Source organism: Littorina saxatilis, linkage group LG9 (genome assembly GCF_037325665.1).
Source record: "Littorina saxatilis isolate snail1 linkage group LG9, US_GU_Lsax_2.0, whole genome shotgun sequence".
Lineage (NCBI taxonomy): Eukaryota > Metazoa > Mollusca > Gastropoda > Littorinimorpha > Littorinidae > Littorina > Littorina saxatilis.
This window is the reverse complement of record NC_090253.1, coordinates 36,124,794-36,144,748: the sequence shown is the minus strand read 5'-3', so window position 1 is coordinate 36,144,748 and position 19,955 is coordinate 36,124,794. Positions and strand designations below refer to the sequence as shown.

At 40.1% G+C, this 19,955-nt stretch overlaps 1 protein-coding gene and 2 long non-coding RNA genes across 4 annotated transcripts in view; 2 read left to right on the top strand and 1 right to left on the bottom strand.

The window, feature by feature from the left end:
• LOC138975939 (uncharacterized) overlaps positions 1–19,955 on the top strand; it is a 293,946-nt gene that overhangs the window by 41,571 nt on the left and 232,420 nt on the right. The window lies entirely within an intron of this gene.
• LOC138975923 (uncharacterized) lies at positions 5,853–9,361 on the top strand. The gene is made up of 3 exons (XR_011458815.1): positions 5,853–6,430; positions 6,798–6,946; positions 8,944–9,361. It is a non-coding gene; the product is annotated as an uncharacterized lncRNA (long non-coding RNA).
• Positions 11,481–16,386, bottom strand: LOC138975922 (uncharacterized). Its single transcript, XR_011458814.1, has 4 exons — positions 15,971–16,386; positions 15,491–15,633; positions 14,479–14,581; positions 11,481–13,992 (listed from the first exon to the last, which is right to left on the bottom strand). It is a non-coding gene; the product is annotated as an uncharacterized lncRNA (long non-coding RNA).

The following is a 19,955-nucleotide window of genomic DNA, read 5'->3' as shown; positions in this document are numbered from 1 at the left end:
AAAGCTGAAAAACATTCCCGAGAAGAATTTCAAGTTGTCAGTGTATTCTGTTGTCGATTCAGTGAAACATCGTGTGTTACAGATGGGTAAACCGGAACCATGCGTCTTTGTTATTGCCAATATGCTTTTGGATATTGGCAAAAATGGCCGACTTCCGTAGCATTATGCTTTGATGATCGGAAGAGACCATCCAATCACAGCCCCCGAATTCCCCCACGTGTCCATCAGAATAGCTATTTACTGCGATGTTAGAATATTATTAGGTTAAAGCTAGTAATTTGTATGATGACATCTGCTAAAACACACACCTTCGTCTACATGATCGTACGTAAGTAGCATCGAATCTGACACAGGTATCGTATAGGCCTACTAACCAGCGAAACCCTTTTGGAATCTTGCGAATTTGACGTTTGATAAAACTCGTTTTGCACGTGAACTGTGGAAGTAGTTGGCACTGTATCCAAATACATTTTGATACTTCGGTCCACTGGTCGACTGGCTGGTCGAACCCTACCTATGATGGCTTACTTGCGTTAAAATCAGATAATCAAACGTTTTCTTCGTGAACATTAAAACTGTCAATAGAAAATTACGATTGTCAGTGAAAATTACAAATTTCTTCCCAAAATAATGTTTAATTTTTAGTTTTGGTTTTCACAATCCGTCAAGAAAGGAGGCGGAACTGAAAATTTTCATTTTCTCTTTTAAGTTTTGATTATCAGATGATTATGTTGAATCATGTGGTGTTTGGGCGTCACCATGCTTTGTGTGTGAATGATCATGCGCAGGACTGTTACAGACACACAAAACCTCGAATGCACTTCTCTCGATTCAACGCCTTTCGAGTCGATAGTTCGTTAGGCCAAAAAAAAAAAATTGTCTGTTTAGGGTAACATGACCAAAAAAAGTAGGGTCGGTAGGTAGGTATTTTTTTTTTGTTTTTTGTTTTTTTTGTTGTAAATGCTATGTTGGCTGAACATTCACTTCTTATATTTGATGAATACATGTTTCAAAACTAACGTATAAATAAAACAGAGAGAAAGGGAGAGAAAGAAACGCCAAATGTCTTTTTTTAGCATTTTTACCTCTTTTTTTTCTTTTTTTTTTTTGAAATCAAAAAAAAGTTTTTGGGTCGGCGCCAAATCGATAGGGTCGGTCGGGTTACCCTAAACAGACAATTTTTTTTTTTTGGCCTTACAAGACCCGTTGTTAGTGAGAACTGTTGCAGACCCGGAACCGCGAGGTGCACCTGTTTCCGTTGTCTGCCGGACAATTTGACTTCTATCGAAAGATATTTGAGAAAATGTTGGAGAGATGTTTGACCAGAGCCGCTTCAAAGTCCGTCTGTAAATCGAGCGGCGAAAGTACAGACGCGGTTTTGCACACCTCAATTCAAAAGTTTTCTGGTCAATAGTTCTTTACTCCGACGCTAAAGAACTATTTTAAAGGCGCTATGCAGAACCGTCGTCTTCTACGAGAAAGACGTTTTGCGTGACACGTTTCCGGGCTTTTCTTTTTTCAAACTTTCAAAACTTCAAATTGTACTGATCTTGTCTTGATGAAAAAAGAATTCTTTTATGATTTAAGAATGTTTGTGTAACAAGCTGTCAATTTATTATTTAGATTTTAAAAGTTAGGTCTAGCATCAAAACGAGGCGCCTGATAGTCCGTTCGGATAGTCCACGAAAATAAATTCTTTGAAAATGTCTCACTCTCGACAGAAAGCAGCCAGAATGTTCCCGTTTGGTGAGCGTTCAATTAGAAGTATGCTTGCACTGTATGTAGAGGCTCGGGGAGCTCAGTGGTGGTTTACGGGAGGCTTACTGTGCCTTTAACATCCTCTCTGTGATTCACACAGAACACTCGATGATTACAATGTTCACGTGAAAATGGTAACCCCGGAGTTTAGCACTTCAAGACAAGCTACATAACCAGCACCGTTGTCCGCAGAACCTATTTACGTAGAAATTACGCGCGCACGCGTCGCCCTCTGCTAATAAATCACTGCGAGCATGACAATGAACAATGTTCACGTGAAAATGGTAACCCCGGAGTTTAGCACTTCAAGACAAGCTACATAACCAGCACCGTTGTCCGCAGAACCTGTTTACATAGAATTTACGCGCGCACGCGTCGCCCTCTGCTGATAAATCACTGCGAGCATGACAATGATAGCAAGGCGAGAACTTGACAGCTGCCATGTGCCATCGTGATATATATATATATATATATATAAAAAGGCTTTCTGCAGAAGTGATGGTGAGAAAACACGTCATGTGACGGAAACACGAAACGATCTACGATGAAACCGTCACGCAGCGGAGGCGCTGCGAAGAAAACCGTTGTTACCCAAGAACATAATCACCTCATCGTCTGAACGATCATGTCAGACAACACAGATCTGTCCAGGCTTGTAAACGAAATGAGAGAATCCTTCCATTTGAACGGATACCAAAAATCAACCGCCTGGCTGCTTTCCGCCGTGCAGAGGGGCAATTATTTGCAGACCTAATTCCATAAGTGATGCATACGTAGGGTGTTCTGGAAGTCCTTAGACTCCAACCTCCTGGCAAATGCCTCATGATAATTACAATGACGTATGCATCGGCGATGACACACATTTTTATGTATCTCAAAGTTTCCTCTGCAAAGAAAACAGCTCTCAAAGAGCACTACCCGTCCATGTTTATTTGCCTGTCATGGAGCTAAAAAAAGGGAGTTTACAACAATGATGTATTAACATCTCTGAAAGGATTGTTATGTTTCTCACACCTTCTGCATATTGTGTGAATTTTGGGGGAAGAACGCTCCTTCGAAAAGGAGTACTTACAACTGGTACAAAGAATTTAAATCGGGTAGACACGTCTTCAAAGATGACACCCGCCCAGACCGACAGTTGAATGCTGTTACTGCAACAAACGTTGCCGCCGTTGTAACGTTGAAGAGAGATGATGCACGAATCACACACACGGAGGTAAAGGACACATTGATTATTGAATCGGCACCCAACGATGTGATCTGGCACAAGCCTTTACGGGTACACAAGCGTTGCAGACAGTGGGTGCCCGTGCTCTTTCTGGTGTACAAAAGGGGGTATGTCTCGAAATGTGCATACAAATATTCTCCAATTGTCACTTTTGGGAGTGTAAGGGTTTAATGAAGGTTGTCACAGGCGATGGGAACTTGGGTCTATCAATCTGACCCCCGGCAACACAACGATCAGCCGTTTTGATGTTCCTAAACGGCTCCACCCCTATCAACTATTGATGATCTCGGAACACTGGCGAGAAGAAGTTGGTCCCATTTTTTTTTAAATAAGAACAAATCGCCACAGTTTTAAAAGGAGAGCAGCGTACGGTTACCTTACAGCAGTACATGCATCATTGCCTGCTCGTGGTGTTTAAAGCCTGGCGCCAAACACGGGTACTTGAGGGTTGATGGCTACTCCATTGAAATGTCCCGTTTTACACAGCTTCCAAATCAATCGAATTTTTAACAAATTAAATGTCTGCCTGATGTTTTGTTCACTATATTTTCCTGAATTTGCCCCGTTCGACGTTTTCCTGTTTTTACATTTAAAGAAAAAACTCAGAGAAAACCGTTACGAGAGCCCTGAGGTTGCTGTCCGAGAGTAAACGAGGGTCATTTAGGGTATTGGCAAAAACACTCGCGCTGTCACTTTTGAAAGGTATTTCTACAGAATGTTAACGTGTGTCGCAGCTCAGGAAGGATCCTTCGAGAAAATGGCGTTGTCAAATTAACGGTGAGTTGTGCGCTAATATGAGATTCTAAGGACTTCTAGAACAGCCTTCGTATATATATATATATATGTTAATCTGCTAAATGAATTCATCAACAGAATCTGATGTTCACTCTGCGCGTACGGAATGCAGTAATGCTGTTGATATGTTGTCTGTGTCCAAGTGAAGGATGCTCTTAGTCCACGTAAAGCCTGGACACATCTGTTGCGGTTAGCATGATGATAGATCATGTGGGTGGGATGCTTATTATTGTTTGTCGTATGTGGGTGGGAGGGGAGACGTGACGGATGGGGGTGTGGGTTGGGGGGGGGGGGCGATCTTTGTCTGCTGCTTCTCCAATGTTCTTTTTTCGTGACTTTGCATCGTTAGTCTAAAATGTTCTGGTTTTTTTTTCAGACTTTTTATTAAAACGAGAGAGAAAAAATCGTTTTACAGTGGCGAACTCGACAGCTTGTATGGATTTACTTTGCACATTGTTGCTTTTGTTCTTCCCCAGTCTAAACGGGTCTTCAATCCTTTTAACCGTTCGTTTCTCTGTTCGTTCGTTCATTCGTTTGTGTGTATGTTTTGTTTCTGAGAATTCAGGATTTGGGATGGTTTTCTGACATCCTTTCAAAGGTTCCAAAGTTTGATTTTCCAGCGTTTTATTTCCTCGAATAAAACAAGAAATTCCTCCGAGGTAGGAAAAACACCCCCGTTGGTCAAAGGGAAATAACCATTCTCACTGCCACCAACTGAGAATGGTTATTTCCCTTCCCATTCTTGAGATCTATATGCGAACACAAACACACACCCAAACAAACAAACAAACACATCAAGCGAATCCTATACACACCTCTATACCGGGGGTGTAATAATAACGACAACACGGCGTACAATAGATTAACACTCTCTCTCTCTCTCTCTCTCTCTCTCTCTCTCTCTCTCTCTCTCTCTCTCTCTCTCTCTCTCTCTCTCTCTCCCCCCCCCCCTCTCTCTCTCTCTCCCTCTCTCTCTTCCTCTCTCTCTCTCTCCCTCTCTATATATATGTTATATATAATTTTCAAGCATTGCTAAAGAATCACAATGCATCTTAAAATGTCTTATTGGTTGCTTAACATGTTAATTATGTAAATAATTATGTCATTTGTACTATAGTTAAACTTATCTTTTATTTCTTCTTGTTTGTTACCCCTCAATGGGCGAGGGCCGGATGAAAAAAAGCATGTATACATTGCTTATTCTGTCACCCTCGTAAAATAAATTTCAATTCAATTCAAATCAATTTAATTCCCTCCCTCCCTCCCTCCCTCCCTCCCTCTCTCCCTCCCTCCCTCCCTGCCTCCCTCCCTCCCTCCTTCCCTCTCTCTCTCTCTCTCTCTCTCTCTCTCTCTCTCTCTCTCTCTCTCTCTCTCCTGCTAGTGTTTCGTCTGAGCGACGTCAAGAGGCCAGCAACATTAACCTCTGGTGTGTCAGGCTAATTTCTCAGGGCGGTAACAAAAAGTGGGATTACGACTTTTCCGGCAGCTGTGGCACTCACAATGCCTTTCATCATTATTTTTCTGAACAAAACCGTAAGTGGTTGTGTCAGGACCCACAGAAATTCCACTTGATTTACTCGAAGACAAATGTTTTCTTGTTAGCACTGCTGCGTGACATAATGAGAAATTAAGCAGAAATTAACATTGTGGAAGAAGATATGAGTACATGCATTAGGAAGGACAAGTGTTACATACATGTAATGCGTTTTGTGCGTCATAAACTTCGCAGCTTGGCAGTTGCAGCTGAGCTGCACAGGTCACCATTGTTATGTATACGGTGAAAATGATTAAGTTTTAACAAAAATATCCTTGTTTTTGTCAGAACTTGTCGCCACACGCCTCGGATAATCAGAGGTTCTTTTTGTCGTTTTTGTTCTTGTCTCTTTTTTTTCTGTCGTTGTTTTTACATTTAGTCAAGTTTTGGGACATGGCTTCCGTCTCTGGGTCTTCACATAAAGTTGACCCGTGTCCGTCGCGGCCCGAATTAGAACCTGCGACCTTCCGATCACATGTCCAGTGCTCTACTAACTGAGTTACCACCCCCCCCCCCCCCTTCCTTATCACGCGAGTATCCTTGGCATTCGATGTCATTAATCCAACAAATAAGCCCACAAATTTGTGGGGCACATTTCCAGTTTGTGGACCACAAAAATAAGCCCACAAATTTGTGGGGCACATTTCCAGTTTGTGGACCACAAAATGAAGGCCAAAACAAAATGTGGGGCACAAAATGTGCGCCATAAAAATAAAGGCAAATAAAAGTAGTCCTTAAATAAAATATGAAGCAAGTTTTTGTGGACCATAAAATTCGATTGATCACTTTCCCGAGAAGTCGGTTTTAAGACACAATAAAACGCTCTTCCTCAGTGGAGTACATGAATAGTAGTGTTGACGAAAAAACATGGCGGCCGTCGTTCGTGAATCTAATATTTGGCAGTTCAACACGTCCACCAGAGAAATATATCGACAAAGAAGTTGAAACACTGACTGCCCTTCTGAAGGAATGCAATCGGGATGTGAATGGTACAGCTGATTTTGGACACGGTCTGCCTTGAATGGGGAGGTTGGCGATGAATCGCACTGTACACTACAGGACATTTTCCTCTCAGTCTCACTGATTTTCAATCATCGGTTTGGATCAACCAGCAGGTAAGTTATTGTTTTTAAAATCCAAGACATGACCATTGCAAACGTGGCCTTTGTAGAACTGAGCAAGATTTATCTGTTTTGTATTCATGTGTGTGTTAGTGTTACTGAGTAACTGGGTGTGACTGTGAGTCACTGAGTGTGTTTTTGTTGTGTTCTTTTTTTTTACTCAAGTTTATAAAATGCTTGACATCTTTAATCTGCATGCACAGAATCAAATGCTGCTGTATCAGTGTATGAACTATGTTTGTAAAAGAATAAACAAAACAATTACTGAATTAGTGAGTGATTTGGCTCTGATAGTGAAGTTGAAATAGTACTTATTTCATTTTCAAGACATGTTATGTTAATATTGTTCTGGTTTTTTCAGGCCTCCCGAGAAACCAGAGATGATGTGCATCATTCATACAGCTCCTGTCTTCCAGTTCCAACAGTTTACCTTTAAACATGGATACATGTACTGGAGAGGTATCAGGATGACTTGGCGTGGTGCTTTACATTACAGACTACCCCTGAAGAGTAAGTTACACATTTCTTTACCACTTACAGCTTTTGCTTGTCAAATCTGTATGGTAAAATTTATATATATATATATAGTAACATTAGGTATTGGTGATGGACTGGGTGGCCGAGTGGTAACGCACTTGCGAGAGGTTGCGAGTTCGACCCTGGGTCAGGGCGTTAGCAATTTTCTCCCACCTTTTCTAACCTAGGTGGTGGGTTCAAGTGCTAGTCTTTCGGATGAGACGAAAAACCGAGGTCCCTTCGTGTACACTACATTGGGGTGTGCACGTTAAAGATCCCACGATTGACAAAAGGGTCTTTCCTGGCAAAATTGTATAGGCATAGATAAAAATGTCCACCAAAATACCCGTGTGACTTGGAATAATAGGCCGTGAAAAGTAGGATATGCGCCGAAATGGCTGCGATCTGCTGGCCGATGTGAATGCGTGATGTATTGTGTAAAAAAAATTCCATCTCACACGGCATAAATAAATCCCTGCGCCTTGAATATGTGCGCGATATAAATTGCATAATTTTTTTTTTTTAAATAAAAAAAAAATCCCTGCGCTTAGAACTGTACCCACGGAATACGCGCGATATAAGCCTCATATTGATTGATTGATTGTAGTCTGAAGCTATAAACATGTACTGATGTAGATAATTCAGCAGTCTTTTGTTCTTTGTAAATTGTATTACAAGTACTTTGTAGATCTATGAAATTATTCATATATTTGAAGATGCATAGTAATACTGTGCATGGTAATTGGTATGATGTACTTTGTATATATACATAAGGCCTAAAAAAAAAATAGGTGTGGTTACGGTAACCCGACCTACCCTATTTTTAGGGGCCGACCCAATAACTTTTTATTACATAAATTTGTACCCAAAAAAATGAAAGCGAGTGCAGAAAACGCAATCAAAGCGAAAGCGCTCGAGTCGTCATGCAGACGACAGACGATGCAGGGGAAATTACTAAAAAGGCCCAACAGACGCTTGCCATGACAAAAATGGCGGCATCTTCTTCGGTTGCGATTGCTACATGCTTGGTTGCTCTGCTATTAAGAAAAAAAAGTATAAAAAAAAGTGATTGCCTAACTTCCTACCCTATTTATTTTGGCAATGTTACCTTAACCACACCTGTGGGTTTTTTGCCTAATGGTACAAATATCTTTATTTTCTCTCTGCTTCCCATCTTAAAGTTTGTTGCAACCCTATACTCATAAAGTGCATTATACTGTTTGTATGAACATTGAACTATTGCGATGCAAGAAAAAAAACCAGGAAATAGCTAGAATGAAAGATTTACTCATTACTGGAATTATTTTAAAAACAGTCAGTCCTTTCCTTGGCTCACAATCACAGATCTGGCCATTTTTTTAATTATTATTTTTTACATGGAATAAGAGTTACAATGTAAATTGTATGTAATACCGCCTGTGTATTTCCCAATTTGGATACCTTCTTCTACATTCAACACCCTGACTGCCCCTGCGCAGAGTTAGAATTTTCTGAATGAATTCACATCACATTTCTCAACAAAACTGTAAGGTGTCAACGCTAAATATGTGTGTGGGACTGAATTTAAAAAATAGTAACTTTCCATCATATTCCAGAAAAGCTGCTCACATCAGCAGCATAACAAGATATGTTGTTAGAAAGGTAACTTTGTGAGGAAGTCTTTTTAATTTTAATGATGAAAGATTATCTTTTTAATTTTAATGATGAAAGTATAAATATATCCATGAAATAAATGGTTTTCACAGGAAGGAATGATGGCACCTGTAATAGTACAGAACAATGTTTACAGTTTAGTTCATAGTTGTCACTGTCAGTATCACCCACACTATTCTCCATCCCACTGATCTTGTGAAGAACAAGTAATACCTCCTACCTACCTTCCCGCACCCCCACCCCCAACACACACCCTCTTCTCGATACCCAAAACATATCCCCATCAGCGCACAGCAAAGTCTGGATGTGCTCAGTAATACATTTTCTTTATTTTCCAGGAAGTGAGGTGCCGAGATATGACGTGCAGGCAGCTTGCAGAGGGGTGCCTGGCTTTCCTGCAGATGATGATCAGATTCAGTCCATTCTGTGCTGACAGAGCTACCAGAACTGCTTTAATATAGTCCATCTGAAGATGCTTACACTTACAGAGGTTTTCTGTTGCCTTAGTGGTGAAATGAACATGTAACACATTAACAATAACATTCTACACAAATAATGTGTGGTGCGGTGTGGATCAAGGGTACATTTTGACTTATGTAAGTTGTCAATTCAGCTAAATACAGGTAGTGTTGGTATGCAGATATTTTCTTACAGCAAACAACGGTTTGTTTGTTTTTACTACATAAAGTGGTATTATCTTTTATGTTGTTTGAGTGCTTTAAGTTAAGCTGTTCACAGGCAGTATTTTACACACAGGCTTAGCTTTGGGAGATGTGTGTTCATGTATAGACTTTGTTTGCAATATTAGAATTTAGATCTTTTAACTGCAAAATGCACATGCAATGAGTTAACCCATGACTTTTTCTTCCTTTGAATCCTAGTCAGTACTTTATCTGGTTAAAATTTTTCATTGATTCTGTTTTTGGGTCGTTCTGGTGCATCCTGGATGGTTCAATTCATTCTTATGTTGTGCTGAAATGTTGCTTTTGTAATACAGTCTGCCAAGATTGTGTCTTTCACTTGGATGTAGTGAACTTATTTTTTAAAGGCATGCTCTGCCTCATTAAAACACTTCGCCTCACTGTGTCAGACCTTCATCAGGCTTTTTGCATGGGATAAGAAAATCCTTCCTCTTGGTCACATAGCAAAAGTCAGCACCCTGACTTCTTAGTGTGGTGATGTCTTTTCTTATTAATTTATTTCCCCCAAAAGGCATAAGTGTTTTAAACAAAATTATGTCTTACAGCTACAGTGGAACCCCCTTTTAAGACCTCCAGAAATCTAAGAAAATCAGGTCTTAAAAAGGAGGGGGTCTTAAAATGGAGGTAAATTTACAGAGGTTATGAACAGAAAGTCTGAGAAAACAAGGTCTTAACATGGAGGGGGTCTTAAAAGGGGGGTTCCACTGTATGACTATTGGGGATTATGTGTTTGTAAAGATAGAGCTGAGAATCCTACACAGAATTCTGTGCATAGAAGGCGGCCTGAATCTTGACCCACACTGCTGGCATGACCTTCATAGCTGCATTCAACGCTTTACTTTTACCCTGGTAACTTTACGGTTGCTCTCTCTGGATTGAGCATTTTTTATTTCAACCAAGGGGAAAAATTAAATGCCTCTGTAGAGATTCGAACCTAGGACCTAGATTTTCAGGCAGATGTCCTAACCACTACGGTAGTTTTTTATATTTAGTCAAGTTTTGACTAAATATTTTAACATCGAGGGGGAATCGAAACGAGGGTCGTGGTGTATGTGCGTGTGTGCGTGTGTGTGTGTGTCTGTGTGTGTGTCTGTGTGTGTGTGTGTGTGTGTAGAGCGATTCAGACTAAACTACTGGACCGATCTTTATGAAATTTGACATGAGAGTTCCTGGGTATGAAATCTCGGAACGTTTTTTTCATTTTTTTGATAAATGTCTTTGATGACGTCATATCCGGCTTTTCGTGAAAGTTGAGGCGGCACTGTCACGCCCTCATTTTTCAACCAAATTGGTTGAAATTTTGGTCAAGTAATCTTCGACGAAGCCCGGGGTTCGGTATTGCATTTCAGCTTGGTGGCTTAAAAATTAATTAATGACTTTGGTCATTAAAAATCTGAAAATTGTAAAAAAAAAATAAAAATTTATAAAACGATCCAAATTTACGTTTATCTTATTCTCCATCATTTGCTGATTCCAAAAACATATAAATATGTTATATTCGGATTAAAAACAAGCTCTGAAAATTAAATATATAAAAATTATTATCAAAATTTTTTTTTCGAAATCGTTTTAAAAACACTTTCATCTTATTCCTTGTCGGTTCCTGATTCCAAAAACATATAGATATGATATGTTTGGATTAAAAACACGCTCAGAAAGTTAAAACGAAGAGAGGTACAGAAAAGCGTGCTATGCAGCATAGCGTAACCACTACCCCGCTCTTCTTGTCAATTTCACTGCCTATGCCGTGAGCGGTGGACCACGAGTATACGGTCTTGCTGCGTTGCATTGCGTTCAGTTTCATTCTGTGAGTTCGACAGCTACTTGACTAAATATTGTATTTTCGCCTTACGCGACTTGTTTTATTGTAAGATGGATATATATATGTCTAGCGGATGCAGCTACATGTACAAATGTGCCAAATTAGAACTTGCATTCTCAGCCTATAATCTTTGGCCATTCATGCGAGTCGAGTACTAAATATTGTGAATGCATGTGAGACTGCCTTGTTTTACTTTTGTGAAATGTGTGAACTCACTTTGTTTACATCTTTGTGTTAATAAATGCAGTTTATCAGTTACCTCTGTTTGTTTCTTCTGCAAGTATGTCAAATTGCCCACACACACCCTCATGCGCACACACACACACACAAAATCAGATCTCAAGTGTAAGTATTCTTTTTGCAGTTTTATTTTAATGCCCATAATCAGTCAAACAAATATATCATCACACTTCGTCACTTGCACCTAAGCTTAAAAGTAGCAGTCCTGCATACATATGTAATGTGTAAATGTTTCAGGTCACCATCTGTCCTGGCTTGAACATGCAATAAGAACACCTCTACACAAACACATGTACAGTCAACCGGCTAGCTGCTTCCCTGAAAGGCATATTTTTCTATGAATTAATCGATTTTCCGCAGACAGCAGCCAGGTAGTGGATCTTTAGTATATGTCCAAGCAGACGGTTGATCTTAGTACAACACATCAAGGAAATATTTTTTAAAAACAGATCCAACATCTAATCTTCCAAAGTTCATAATCAATAAAGAAGAAAGGTATGTTACTGGAACCCTTTATTTATGATTTAAGGCAATGTGCGGCAGTAAAATTACCAAACTTAAACTTGAAGAATACAGTCAAGGAATAACTTAGTTTTCTGGGTAGTTATTGAAGTGACTTATTAAAATGAATGAAAACATTGTGGATGGATATTGACTGCTGTTGCGATGAAAACTGGCATTTACAGCGTCAAATGGGATTTCTAGAAAACGGCTTTACAGCAACATCATACATCAGAAATTCATAATATTTGGCACAAGGATACACATGTATTATATCTACAATCATATAGAACGTGTTTGTTTTTTTAAACAACTACAGTTGAATTTAAATTAATTATTGTAATGAATCTTTCTTTCTTTCTTTCTTTATTTGGTGTTTAACGTCGTTTTCAACCATTCAAGGTTATATCGCGAAGGGGGGAGATGGGATAGGGGAAAGGGGGGAGATGGGATAGAGCCACTTGTTAATTGTTTCTTGTTCACAAAAGCACCAATCAAAAAATTGCTCCAGGGGCTTGCAACGTAGTACAATATATGACCTTACTGGGAGAATGCAAGTTTCCAGTACAAAGGACTTAACATTTCTTACATACTGCTTGACTAAAATATTTACAAACATTGACTATATTCTATACAAGAAAAAGGGTAAAAGGAGAAACAGAACCGTTAGTCGCCTCTTACGACATGCTGGGTAGCATCGGGTAAATTCTTTCTCGTCCCAACCAATATGGGACTCCCCCTAACCCGCGGGGGGTATTGTAATGAATATGCAGTGAGAAATTCGTTCATTCTTATGACAAAAGATATTAAAATTCAACTGTAGTCTGTTGTAAAAAAATCGTTCTATATGATTTTTGATATGATACATGTGCATCTTTGTGCCAAATATTAGGAATTTCTGATGTATTATGTCGCTGTTAAACTGTTTCCTAGAAATCCAATGTAACGACTGTTTCCATAGCAACGGCACTCTATGTCGATCAGTATTCACAATCCTCCGAAAGCGGCGTATGGCTGCCTAAATACGGTCATACAGGTAAAAATCCACTCGTACAAAAACATGAGTGTACGTGGGAGTTTCAGCCCACGAACACAGAAGAAGAAGAAGAAGTATTCACAATTGTTCTATTTATTTTTATGTCACTTCCCAGAAAACCAGGTTATTCCATGTATTCTCCAAATTCAATTTTACTGCCGCACATTTCCTTAACAAAATGTAAGATTTACTGTACTTTGACCGAGCAATTTTTGTAAGTGGACAGGCCTTAGTTTTATTTCGGTGGCATAATTCAATGCGCTTCGTCAAAATGTCTTGAACTGAAACCAAAAGCAGATGCAAGACTTATGGTCAGTTGGAGTTGTCTCCCGTACTCCTAACTTTAATGTGCCCAAACAGCCCATATCACAAACGGTTTGGAATTCCCGAAAACACAAGATCCGCACTGCACAACTTCAGTGCACAAATACGCGAGAGTGCTCGGTCGCTTTTTGAAAATGTGTATCTTGAGAGAAAAATATAGAATAGTGCGCTGTCCGAAGGAATAGAGTTCTTATCGGACAATGACAGCGCTCAGTTCAAAACGATAGGACATCTGACCGCCATGCAGCTATGTGAATCAGACATCTGAGCCTTTCAATCCGTCTATGTCGGACGCCTGACGACATCCCCGAGGCTTTTAAATGAAATAAGACCATACGGGCACTAATAGTTGCATACCAAAAATGAACTGCCTCAAGGCTCTCTATGCAGAGTGGTATCTTTTTAAAGAATACATTCAGGTACAGCTTCTTCGAAAGAAAAAATAAATTCACCGCAACCACCAAAACATCTACCTCACAACAGAAAGCAGTCAAAGTGTTGATTTTTGGTCTGTGACCAAGTGGAGGGATGGTCTTATCCCATGTTAAAGGTGAGGACAACTTTTTAAATGAGGCGTAGTGGGCCTTTAAAACATTGACACAAATTTACAATAGCAACAAGTTGTAATGCTCAGTACAACCAATACTGAGTGGACATTTACTGCCGCTGTTGCTGTAGTTTCCCCATCGATCACAGCTGGACCTGGATAGCACTGCTTTTCATCCACATTCACTGGCCAGGTCTTCGTCATCTTCTGTCCCTACTGACAAATGAATGACAAAGGAACTGATCTTAAATCCAAACACAATGACAAGAACAAGTTTTAAGTATGAGTAAGGAGTAAATTGTGTTTGTAACTGACACACACACACACACTAAACCCACATAAATGCCAAGAGCGTAAACATTCTAATTCCCTGGTAGACAAGTTCCAATGCCTACTTTTTAACATATATATATGAAATATAGAAGACACATTCCCTGTCAGCGCTTGCTATCAAATTCAAAAAGCAAAGCAAAGGTCTGTAACATCAATCTGCAGGGCTAGAAAAATCTGCAGGTATTATTACTATTAATGTCTGGCAGCTCTCCTGACTGGCCAGGGAAAATCAAACACACACACACACACACACACACACACACACTTCGGTTCTCACACACAAACACACACCAACAGTCAGAATGTAACCAGAACTTGAGACTGAGAGGGAGGATAAAACACAATATGATCATGTAGCAGAACTCTTACCTGAATTGCCATTAGCATGAAATATTTCCCATTTGAGTCTTGACAGCCTCCGAGTCATGAAGGAATCAATCTGCTTCTTCCACTGTGCCGGATCGATGCCAACCTGTAATATATAATATTGGCTGAAGTAACATTCCTCTGAGCAACAAATTTAAAACAGTTAGTTGACAGGACAAGTAGTACTAGGAGCTACATGCAGTATGATATTTAGCTATGTGGAGGAACAACAAACACACTGTCCACAGAACCAGATGAATTTACACACTGCACCCTCCCCCATAAAACAACAACAACAAAAAACGACAACAGACGACCAAACCAACATTAACGCTTGATTCTTATGATACTGTGGGACAGTGGCATTGATATCTTTCTAGAATATAAAATTTTATAAGTCCTTTTACATTTAGTGAAGTTTTGACTGAATCAGTGAACTGAATCTGTTCACATAGACTGATAGAGTGACAGACATACAATGTAGACAAGTTGATGTGTGCATATATATTACATAACATGTATATATATATATGTATGTATAACATGTATGCATGTGTGTAGAGCACAAAGGAAAAAAATAATAGAACTTGACACACAGTTTCACTGAGAATGAGATATATCCTGACAGTGAGTGAGTGAGTGACTGTTTACAGCAATACATTGTACTTTATTAAACTTAAAGGTACACACTGAAAGTCATGCGCTTCTAGTATTAGAAATGATTCTAATACTGGAGGAACTGCATGATCATCATACTGGTGAAATAAAGCTAAGAGGTTCGAGCAGTTCTGTGGTTTGGACTCTTAGGTGTTCATTATTTTATTATTATCCCTGAACATGAATTATAAAAATAAAATGAAAACACTCTTTCAGTCTTGCTCACAGTCACACACACACCTCCATATGAGTTATTCTGACCAGAACTTGAGAATGTAAGGGAGGGGAAGGAAAAAACACACTGTACATCATAACACTGACAGTTGTACATAATAAAACCTCTTCGCCTTACTCTTACCTGATTTGCGGCAGTGGCATCAAATATTTTACTTCTGTCAGTGACAGCCTCAAGATCATGCAGCAATCGGTTGGCTTTTTCAGCTGAGAGGAGACCTTGAAGTTGAACATACTAGCTCTAGCTCTCTTCTGATTGATGCCAACCTGCAAGTAAAATAATTGGGAACGGCCGATCAGAAGGTTACCTATTTGAGTATTTCAAGTGACTCAATCTTTAAAAACAAAAAGAATTTATAAAATATTATGATCATGCACCTTGAAAAGAGGTTGCAAAAACGTGGTAGTGGTAATCTTCTTCTTCAAATTAATGAGAAAATCCCTGTACAGTTCTACGTGTTGGTTCAGTGAACGATACCTTGCGCCTGTGGACTGACAGTCACAGTGACACTGACAGTGACTCGAGTGAGTCGAAATGACACCTGTTGCAACACATACTACCATAAACCCACTCTCAGTTATGAAACGAAACATGGAAACTTACCTCTGGTTAATATGCAAAGGTTCGCCCGTCCCAATTCTCTCGCATTAGCAAACACCATTGCCATTGGAGATTCTGTCCAAACAGATCGCCTTCGACCGCCATTAACTAAAAACCGAAACGCAGTAGGTCTGAAAACCACGCTCAACGTCCAAAATAAGGAGGAAAAAAAAGAGCCCAAAACATTTTTTTGGCCAAAAACACTGTTTAAGCCCCACAAATATTTGTCCTTATTTTTTATGAAGCTTAATTTGTGCCCCTTATTTTATGCTCCACAAATACAGTTTGTGGCCCACAAAACCAAAATGTGCCCCACAAAAATAAGCCCAAAAATTTGTGAGGCACATTTCGCGTTTGTGGCCCACAAAAATAAGCCCAAAACGTGTGGGATTACTGACATCGAATGCCAAGGATACGCGAGTGTTCGTTTCTCAGCATATAACCACGTCATGTCCCAAACAGTCACTATAGTACTGGGAACAGAAATAGAAATTTAGCATAGCATACTGCGAGTGTTCGTCACACGTCATTCAGTCTGGTCAAAATGTTAGTCTTTCTTTCTTTATTTGGTGTTTAATGTCGTTTTTAACCACGAAGGTTATATCGCGACGGAAATGTGTCGGGCGCAGTGGTGCAAAATTTGAGGCATGGTCCAGAAGTACATGTATAACAGATCAGACTCTACTGTTAACACTTTCTACCCCACCTATGTTGACCAAGTTTTTTTTAGCCAAGACCAGCTGTGCTGCAGCAGGTAACTCAGAATATTAGAAACTGTGTATCAACACGCTGGAATGCAGGCGTTAGATCGATGTTACAGGAAGCGACTGAAGCTAACAGTCTGACGGATACATCATTTCATTTTCATTTCATTTTCATTACTTTATTGTCCCATCGCTGGGAAATTCGGGTCGCTTCCTCCCAGTGGAAAGCTAGCAGCAACGGAGTCGCGCTACCCTGGTGTCTGCGTGTTTAGGTGTATTCAGCCACCTGCACTTATGGCAGAATGACCAAGGTCTTTTACGTGCCATTGTGATGACACGGGGGTGGGACATGGCTTCCGTCTCTGGGTCTGCACATAAAGTTGACCCGTGTCCGTCCCCGCCCGAATTCGAACCTGCGACCTTCCGATCACAAGTCCAGTGCTCTACCAACTGAGCTACCGGGCCCCCGTACCCTGTCAGATAGAGCCATATGAGTGGGTACGGATATATCCGTACCTGGGAGACAATGAGTTAAACTAGCTGCTGTTTAACACTTTCGCCATACCCCTAAAAAAAATAACCCCAAAAAACACATCCTGAAGTTGTTTTAACATTTAGTCAAGTTTCGACTAAATGTTTTAACATAGACTTGGAATCGAGACGATTGTGGTGGTCGTGTATGTGTGTTTTACAAAAGTTGAGGCGGTATTGTCTGAGGCAGGGTATGCGTGGGTTGTGTACGTATAGCTTGCAGCTTAGCTGCCCCGTGTAACAGACCCCTTATAGCGGGGCAGCTGAGAGAGAGAGAGAACATTGTGTATGTAGACCATGTTTCTTAGCATGTAGGCAGGCAGGCGGACAGGAAAGCATGCTACCTGCCTAGGTAGACATGGCATTTTGGGGTACACTCAATTACCCCATAAAAACAACATTAACGTCAACTGTGTGAATGAGGGTGGAATACCACCCGCCTTACTTCTCGGGTGGCTGACGGACTTGGATGACTTTTTGCATTTATTAGTGAATGTTTTTAGATATCCCAGTAATCGAGACGAGGATTGTGGTGGTGGTGTGTGTACGTGCGTGCGTGCATGTGTATGTGTGTGTGTGTGAAAGGCATTCCTGCTAGCTTGGATGTCTTTGCTAATCCCTATTACCCAAATGTACATCAACAACAAAGAATGTAAGACAAACCCGACAGAGATAGAGTATAGGACATGGAGATAAAATCGCATTTTGCAACAGTATTATCCTTCACTGTCACAAATAGAAGATATGCTGCCAAGTTGCACTAAATCCACGACAAAACAAAGAAAGCAAAATAGAGAAAGAAAAAAAGTCAACCGAATACCGGTGCATGTCGGGGTAACCTGTAGACAGAGAAAGGCAAGCAGGTGGTAAGCAAACAGGCTGGGTCAGACTACTTTGTTCTCAATCCCAGTCCCTCCCCTTCCTCAGGTGAGGTCATTCACCGCACGTCCCCCCGTGTTCACCTTTACCCGTGTTGGGGGGGGGGGGGGGGTACAGCTGTAGTTTTACCTCACGCAGTCTTAGCTTTCCGGCACTCGCGTGGAGTCAGTGTTTAGAGGGTTGTCGAGGAGACTTGTGTTTAAACACGCCAGAAGTGAGTTTTGGTTTGGTCACAAGAGCGCCGAGGCACTTGATTTCTATAGCCCCGATGATTTCAATTTACTTTCTTTTTCTTTTTTTTATATTTAGTCAAGTTTTGACTAAATATTTTAACATCGAGGGGGAATCGAAACGAGGGTCGTGGTGTATGTGCGTGTGTGTGTGTGTCTGTGTGTGTGTGTGTGTGTGTGTGTGTGTAGAGCGATTCAGACTAAACTACTGGACCGATCTTTATGAAATTTGACATGAGAGTTCCTGGGTATGAAATCCCCGAACGTTTTTTTCATTTTTTTGATAAATGTCTTTGATGACGTCATATCCGGCTTTTCGTGAAAGTTGAGGCGGCACTGTCACGCCCTCATTTTTCAACCAAATTAGTTGAAATTTTGGTCAAGTAATCTTCGACGAAGCCCGGACTTCGGTATTGCATTTCAGCTTGGTGGCTTAAAAATTAATTAATGACTTTGGTCATTAAAAATCTGAAAATTGTAAAAAAAAATAAAAATTTATAAAACGATCCAAATTTACGTTTATCTTATTCTCCATCATTTGCTGATTCCAAAAACATATAAATATGTTATATTCGGATTAAAAACAAGCTCTGAAAATTAAATATATAAAAATTATTATCAAATTTTTTTTTCGAAATCAATTTAAAAACACTTTCATCTTATTCCTTGTTGGTTCCTGATTCCAAAAACATATAGATATGATATGTTTGGATTAAAAACACGCTCAGAAAGTTAAAACGAAGAGAGGTACAGAAAAGCGTGCTATCCTTCTCAGCGTAACGAATACCCCGCTCTTCTTGTCAATTCCACGGGCACTGCCTTTGCCACGGGCGGTGGAGTGACGATGCTACGAGTATACGGTCTTGCTGCGTTGCGTTGCGTTCAGTTTCATTCTGTGAGTTCGACAGCTACTTGACTAAATATTGTATTTTCGCCTTTCGCGACTTGTTTACGTTTATTTTTATTTTTTTATTTCTGGTGTTTTTTGGTCTTTCTTTCTTTCTTTCTTTTTCTTTCTTTCTTTTTCTTTATTTTTGGTGTTTTTTAAAGAAGGGGAAGGCACATAGCAGAGGAGCAGAAGAGGCACGGTTGTATGATAATGTTTCTGGCGCTAGACCTGCCCGATCTAACATCTTTGGATAAAGTATTCAACAACAAACAAATGCCAGCCTTGCGAAGCAACCCATTGTGGCTGTGACTTCCAAAGGACGCGTGACGTTCTTGTGTCCAAGTCAAATCTCGGCAAGGTTTTTGTGTGTGACTTGCCCTCATGCTGGAACATCTGTTCAACAAATACGAATCGTGTATAAAGCTGTTGGGCCTGTGATGAGTTCTCTTTGTTGTTTGATTGACCTCACAGTGCTTTACGACGAGTAACCGCTAGAATTCTCTGCAAGACAAAACATTGGCATGGTCATCTAATGGGTTGTTTCTGCATCCAGACGAAATAGAGAGTTTACATCAGAGCTGGCAGCCTTGGTATAGTCTGAGTATTCTTGCCAAGTTAGCAGCCATGCAAAAGGCGGTCTACGGTTGTCCGTTATGTCGACATGGACATGGACAAATCACGGAGCATTGCAGGGATAGTTTCTGAGTCATTCTTTCCTTTTTACATTTAGTCAAGTTTTGACTAAATGTTTTAAC